This window comes from Neovison vison, chromosome 9, assembly GCF_020171115.1.
Source record: "Neovison vison isolate M4711 chromosome 9, ASM_NN_V1, whole genome shotgun sequence".
Classification (NCBI taxonomy): domain Eukaryota; kingdom Metazoa; phylum Chordata; class Mammalia; order Carnivora; family Mustelidae; genus Neogale; species Neogale vison.
In genome coordinates this window covers 99,535,840-99,542,836 of record NC_058099.1, presented here as the reverse complement: position 1 = coordinate 99,542,836, position 6,997 = coordinate 99,535,840, and positions in this window count along the sequence as shown.

Sequence of the window (6,997 nt, the reverse complement as noted above, 5' to 3'; positions counted from 1 at the left end):
GTGTCTCTGCCCACAGGATGATGCAAACTGGACACTCCCAAGCTGTTCAAGTTCAACACAGCTGATGTTGGATTCCTCGTTTTCCACTGCAAACCTATTCTGCCCACTCCTTGATACATGTAACAGAAGAACTACAAACCTATTATTAAGCCATCCAACCCCATCATCCAAAGCACAATCCTGGAAGCCTCAGCTGCCCTCACCCTCATTCCTCAACACCCAGTATCCAAGGGGCCACTGAATCTTGTGGATTATTCTCCTGATATGGCCCTTACCAAATCTTCATCATTTCTTTCTGGACTATTATTTTAGTCGCCTAAATGGATTTCCTCTTTATTCTCCCTTCAAGTGAGTCTCCACATTGCAACCAAAGTGATTCTTCCAAAATTAATGTGATCTTGTTACTTCAAATAGTGCTACTGAAGACACACATATACACCTGTACCTGCACACAGGTGCACACACACATATATAACACATTACTTTGGTAAACACACTATGCCAAACACATGGCTTTGGTGCTTAAACATTGCTGAACACTGGAAGGCTAAAAATGGTGCTTAAACACCAAAGCAGGGAAGGCTAAAAATGGGTTGCTCCACTTTCCCACTAAGTACTGCCTTCTTCCAGAGCCAGCAAAGACCCCGCTTTTTGTAAAAATTTCCCTTAAAGTTTCTCTTAAAGCCCCACAGACATGATGACACCCTTTCTTGGGCCCTAACCCATGCCCAAACTGCCCCCCCCACATCTCCTCCCTCATACCTCAGTCAGCTCCTAAGCTATCAACATCTCCCTCAAACCCCCAGGCCCTGGAAGGGGGCTACTGTGTTCGTTCCTGTATACTCAGGGTATACATTACTGTCTGACATGTAGTGCCTAAGAGCTCAAAAGATATTTTTGCTTTATTAATGGACTGTAAGGATAAAAGTATTACCCCAGACACTAACAGTAGAGCCTGCCACTTGTTCTCAGAACAGCATAGTCTCCACAGCACAATTTAATCTGTGTACAAAGAACTCAGAGAAAATAAGAAGAAAATATCTGAAATTTGGGGAAAGGCTAAAGGATCATCTTCAACTTGAGAAGTAGAGTCTAGGGAGGGATTTAAATGCATCTTCAAATGAATTCCATATGGTGAAAAGAAATGTTCTTTGAGCCCAGGAGACCAGGCCTCTCTGCTCCCACCCATCTGAGGGAACTCGCCCTCACCGGGCCCACACTTCTGCTCCTGCTGTCGCAAAGCTGAGCACTGAGCCCTCTTGCGGCACCAGTGCTCTGTGATTCTGTACCTACACTTGGCAAAGAGTAATATATACAAATACCGACTACTGCACTGCACACCTAAAAGCAATGTGATGCTATGTCAATCATACCTCAACTTCAAAAGCCAGGTTAAATAAAAATAGACAAATGTCATCACAAAGGACTCTGTTAGAAGCAAGAAAGCCTTTCTCTTGAGCAGAACCTGTTTTGGGTGGAACAACCTGACTTGATCGTGGAGAGTTGTTTCCTGAAGGCCTGATTAGCAGGGCGTTTTCAGTCATTCTGAGGGATCTGTGTTATCTTCTTCTGGAGGTGGTGGTGACACTAAGAGCCTGGGGCTGGGGTCAGAGGGTTGAGCCAGATTCCCTAATCCTGAACCTTTCTGGTATCTTGATAAACATTATAGGTCAGAGAACAATCAGTAAGATGAGTCACTGTGAATGTTTCTTGCCATCAAATAATCCTGGCTAATAATCCCATAAAGAGTGACATGTAATGGGGTAAGGGAAGAGGGGACATTTTGTCGGGGGAGGGGAGTAGAATTTTGTCCTAAAATTCTCTAAATCCAGATGCAACTGGGGATGTATTTTCATAGCAGTTGAGCTTCCCTCCAGAAATCAACAAGGGATGAACCCTCTGATTTGTCTTGAGGCGCCAGGACGAATTCATCACTTTCTGAAAAGGACACAAACACCTAAGAGCAGGTGTAGCTTCTATTGATGTTCTGCCGTGACTCCTCTCCAAGTCTCCATCTGGCAAGATCTGATGGAGTGAGTTCACATGCCCAGAGCAAACTCAACCAAGAACATCAGCCATGATTTACTCCCAGAGGCAGTAATAAACCCCACTGTTGGAACTACATTTGGTTGCTGCTATGGCTCCTTGTCCATTTGTACTATGCCTCAAAGCTACAGAAATACAGAACTAAAATGGACAAGAGATATCTATTCGTATAAACCTATCTGCTCCATGGACTGCATCCTGTAGATGATCAATCCCTTTAAAATATTAACTATGCTCATTTGTTTAAGGATCCATACAACAGATAAATAACAGCTTCCAGTCACCATCTACCTCACTGTGGTATTTCCCACTGAGAGAAATAAATTCTGAATTTTTCGCAGCTGTTGAAAATGGCAAATTCCATCACAGTAGCAGAAAAATAACCCTAGTAGGTAAAGATATTTGAGCCAAGTTAGACTTTGGGAACTCAGTGCCCTGGTCTTGGGATGAGGCCAGGGAAAATGAGCTCCCTGCCCATTTATGGCAACTGGGTTTGAGCATGGTAGGGGATGTGGGCACATGTCGGACGAAACAAGGTTGACATATGCATTCCAGTGAGGATAGCCTGACCTATCCCAGGGTGAAAATGTGCCTTCCCCAGACAATGCTAGGCCCTCTACCTGCCTGGATGAGCATCCTTCCCCAGGATTCCAGAAGGGCAGGATAAGAAAGGGACACGTTGAACCTGGACTGACTGAGGCCAGGCTGCTTCATTCAGTTCCAAGGTCTGTGACCATTCAAATGCAGCCCAATGTTCCTTGCCAGACAGATCTGAGACCCCAGCCCACCCTGTGTGTTCCCACCACAAGCCAGGTTAGCTTAGAAACCTCCATGGCCCCCTCTCAACAAGGATTCCAGCAGAAGAGAGCCTACTGCCCTTTGGCCACCAACATATGTCATTAATTAATGGATCTCCTCTCCTCCTACAGTGCCACTAGCTGTGGAGCACTCAGGAAAATTGAGAAAACAGTCCTCCAAATGACTCCCCTGGAGCCTCATTCTCCCATGGAACTCAGCTGAAAATGGCTGTAATTAGAAAGCCTCAGGAATGGGATGAGGCCTTTTGAACTTCTGAGCCAGACCCCAGTCCAGAGCACAGCTGGAGACTGGGGCTGTGTTTTTTTCCAGGCTTGGAATGGAGGTCATGCCTCTTGCCTGCCAAGATTTCACAGCAATGGTTGATTCTGCTGTCCCCACACAGAACCACCACCATATCCCTCTTGCTGCCTGGGGGAGCCACTCATATCAATGAAACATGTTGTTGCTTCATCCAGTTTCTTGTTCCATATGTGAGAATTCAAGGTGAGTTCCATGTTGGCACAGGTAGGCTGAAAATCATGGTCAAGGGCAAGGATTTATATAGAAATGTGCTTGTAATATCTGTTTCTTAAAAATGACCTTTTGGGGGTTGCCTGGGTGGCTCAGTGGGTTAAGGGCTCTGCCTTCGGCTCAGGTCATGATTCCAGGGTCCTGGGATCGAGCCCCGCATCAGGCTCTCTGCTCAGCAGGGAGCCTGCTTCCTCCTCTCTCTCTGCCTGCTTCTCTGCCTGCTTGTGATCTCTGTCTGTCAAATAAATAAATAAAATCTTTGGAAAAAATGACCTTTTGGGGCACCTGGGTGGCTCCGTCAGTTAAGCATCTCTTGATTTCGGCTCAGGTCATGATCTCAGGGTTGTGAGGTCAAGTCCTGCATCAGGCTCCACACTGAGTATGGAGCCTGCTTAAGATTCTCTATCCCTCTCTCTCTGTCCCTGCCCCACCCTCCTGCTCACACTCTCTCTCTAATTTAAAAAAACAAAAACAAAAACAAAAGTTTCCCTTTCACTGGCTTTGTGGTGTGGAGATTACAAGAGTGGGTCCTTGAAACAGAACTGAGTCTGGCATTGCTCCACTGTTTACACGTTCTGTGTTCTCAGGAAAGTTACTCAGCCTCTTTCCCTTGGACATGAAGTAATGAAGACCAGTGTACCTGAGAAGTGGAAAACCAATAAGGTGAGTCCTCCAAGGACTGACATGAGGGAGTTATCAGACATGTGGCAAGGAAGATGGTCCCAGGAAGAAGAAGTTTACAGGTTTCCTAGAGACATTGCTGAGAGTCCAGGGAGACAGGTGGCTACAGTTCACAAGACAGGGTACCAGAGAGAAAGAAGAGCAACAGGCAATTCCAGAGACCTGCAGAGGGTTTCCCTGAGTGTCCATCATGTGTGCAGGGCACTCCCCAAGGCTGGTTCCAGGATTGAAGGCTAGCGAGAACCATGCTCACTGCTCCCACAAGCCCAGAACTGCCATGTGACTCCACTAGCCAGGCCTGAAGCTTCCACAGATCATACATTCACAGGTAGGGGCACTCAGATAAATCTTGCCACAGAACTGGGGGATAAGTCACCCTAGATAACACTGCTAAGACCACAAATCTTAAAAGACTAGAACAAATCAAACTGAGTCCATGAAATATAATTGCCCCAGAACAAAGCTCGAGAATATTCATGAGAATACAAAAATATGCAGCACCCAACAAGGTAGAATTCACAATGCCTGACATTCAACCACAAAATATTAGGTATGTACAAAGCTCATAGATATAACCCAGAATGAGGAGAAAAATTCAATCAATTAAACCAACCCAGAACAGAAACAGATGGGAGAATTTGCAGAAAGGAATGTTAAAACAGTGTAAATGTGTTCTGTAAGTTTTAAAAAATTAAGTATAGACATGGAAGATATATTTTTAAAGCCAAGTCAAACTTTAGATGCGAAAACTATAATGTCTCTGGGAAAAAATTAAATAGATGAATCTACCAGCAGATTAGACACTTCTGAGGAAAAGATTAGTGACTTTGGAGGCATGGCAACAGAAATTATCCAAGTTGAAACTGGGGGAAAGTGATTTTTTTAAAAAGAAGGAAATCAGAAAGAATCAGTAAGTTATAGGACAGCTTCACAAGACCTAATATACACTTAGTTGTAGTCATAATTGTAGTTGTAGTTGTAGTTGTAGCAGAAGGGAGTGAGGAGTCTACGGCCATACCACCCTGAACGCACCCGATCTCATCTGATCTCGGAAGCTAAGCAGGGTCGGGCCTGGTTAGTACTTGGATGGGAGAAGGGAGTGAGGAGGACAGAGAAAAAAATTTGAAGAAATGATGAACAATATTTTCCAAATTTTATAAATATGCACAGATGCATGAGATTCAATTAAGTCCAAACACAAGAAACAAGAAGAAAATGACACCAACTTACATCACAATCAAATTGTTCAAAAATCATTGGTGAAGATAAAATTTTTTTTAAGTGAGAGGGAATAAAACAGTATGTACAGAGGGAAGATGGTACATACAATAGCAAATTTCACATCAAAAACTATGCAACTGGTAAACAGTGGAATAACATCAACAAAATATTGGAGGGGAAAAAAACCTGTTAATCTAGAAGTCAATATCCACACACACAAAAAAACCTTTAATTTCAAAAGGGCGAAATTCAAACTACTTCAGATTCACAAATGCTGACAGAATTCTTCACCAGCAGACCCATACTTCAAGAAATGTTAAAGGAGGGTGCCTGGGTGGCTCAGTGGGTTAGGCCGCTGCCTTCGGCTCGGGTCGTGGTCTCAGGGTCCTGGGATCGAGTCCTGCATCTGGCTCTCTGCTCAGCAGGGAGCCTGCTTCCTCCTCTCTCTCTGCCTGCCTCTCTGCCTACTTGTGATCTCTCTCTTTCAAATAAATAAATAAAATCTTAAAAAAAAAAAAAGAAATGTTAAAGGACATCCTTTAGACAGATGGATAATGATACCAGAGGGAGACCAGGATCTAACAAGGGAATAAAGCACCAGAAATGGTAACTACATGAATGCATAGGTATGAGTTCTTCATATTACTTCAACTTTTAAAAAGATAATTGTTTCAACAAAAATAAGAACTATAGATTTTTCAATTTCTAACATACATATTAGAAATGTCTGGTGACAACCCCATAGAGGGTGGGAGGGAGAAGTGCGAGCATATGACTGTGGTACAACATCACTTGAAAGTAAACCCTCGTATGTACGCCCCTAACCCTAAATGAACCACTGAAACAATAATAATACAGAAAAACTATGCACAACTTTATTCTAATAGATTTGATGATGAAAAGAAGAACCTAATAGAACTAAAATAAACAAAAGCTATATAGTTAAAATACATAAAACTTGCTGTTCTATATAAGCAGGTTCAGAGACTCAGAATCTTTGGAGTTTTCCCAGAATGTCTGAATGTGATGACTGGCTTCTGCATTAGCTTGTTAATTAATTTAAGTCTTGAAAACAAGCCCACTTCATGAAGTTGGCCAAGGCACTCCCATGTGAGGAAATTTAACTTGTAGATAAAACTGTTCCCACAAAGGAAAACTCCAGAAAATTAAAGAGGAGGAAATATATCCCAACCTATTCTATGAGGCCAGATACCTGGTACCAAAACCAGATAAGGACATTAAAGGAATAGCAAAATGAAGATCTATATTCCACATAAATGTAGATGCAAAAATTCTAAAAACAATTTTAGCAAATCTAAGCTAATATTGTACAAATGGGAAAATATATTATCATCAAGGGTTTACAGGAATGCAAGGTTGGTTTAACACTTGAAAATCAATGCAACTGGAGATAGTAATAAGCTTTAAGATACAAAATATTAAAAATAAGAAAACTATGTCATTATTTCAATAGACATAGGAAAACCCCTCAATAAAATCTCACATCTATTTCTGATTAAGAAAAAAAGTCTTTGAGAATTAGGATTGGAAAGGAGCAGCCTCAGGGTGATAAAGAACATCTACAGAAAACTTAGAGCGAACATAACACTCAGTGGAAATAACTGGATGCATTTTCCCCAAGATCAAGAGACACAGATACCTGTTCTCAGGACACCCAGTCAACACTGCATTGGAGGTTCTGTCTGACATGAGAGGCAAG